Source organism: Penaeus monodon, chromosome 28, assembly GCF_015228065.2.
Source record: "Penaeus monodon isolate SGIC_2016 chromosome 28, NSTDA_Pmon_1, whole genome shotgun sequence".
NCBI classification, from domain to species: domain Eukaryota; kingdom Metazoa; phylum Arthropoda; class Malacostraca; order Decapoda; family Penaeidae; genus Penaeus; species Penaeus monodon.
In genome coordinates, this window is record NC_051413.1 from 28,506,337 (window position 1) to 28,507,084 (window position 748).

The window sequence follows — 748 nt, forward strand, 5'->3', positions numbered from 1 at the left end:
ACACGTATCAGCAGCTATGCTAAATCTACCACAATATGTTGCCCTACATATCTAGATCGTAAAATGAGTGAATTATGTCATACGAAAAAATTGTTCTCTCATCCCCTCCCCCCCTTTCCTTTTGTTTATGATCCTGCAAAGTAATTCCCACGGACAGAATGTGTAGGGGGCACTGGCACAAGGAGATGCACTGCAAGGGTTCCAAAAGGTCAAGGCAAGAGAAAGTCGTATCAGATCATCGAGAGAAAAAAACTTTTTTTTTCTTTCCAAAAGCACTGAGAGATAAATTATTAACTGGAATTCAAATTACTACTCCAATAAAGATTATGAATTAAAAAAAAATGATAGACAGCGTTCCTAAGACAAAATCTTCCCCGTTGTTAGTACACAGGAGATAGCTGTGTTGCTTTCAAACCTGTTTCCTTCGACTTGATTCCAAGTAAGAAATGCCAGGTGACTGAAGAGAGAGTTATGATAATAACTGTTCTTCACTGTGTTACGTGCTCATGTAGCGTCAACCATTTCTTCATCTTTCATTCAGTCACACTTTTGACAAAAAGTATATATACACTTTATCGTTACTTTGGTCGGCTTTCTTGTACTTTACTGTGACTAGAAGTGAGTGAGGAAAATAATGACTGTAGTTTAGAAATCAGTAAGACGGAGTGTGCCAATGGCAGACGGTCTTCGCATTTACCTTTTTACTTACTTAACTCTTTCATGTTGCTCATTTACTATTTTATTTATT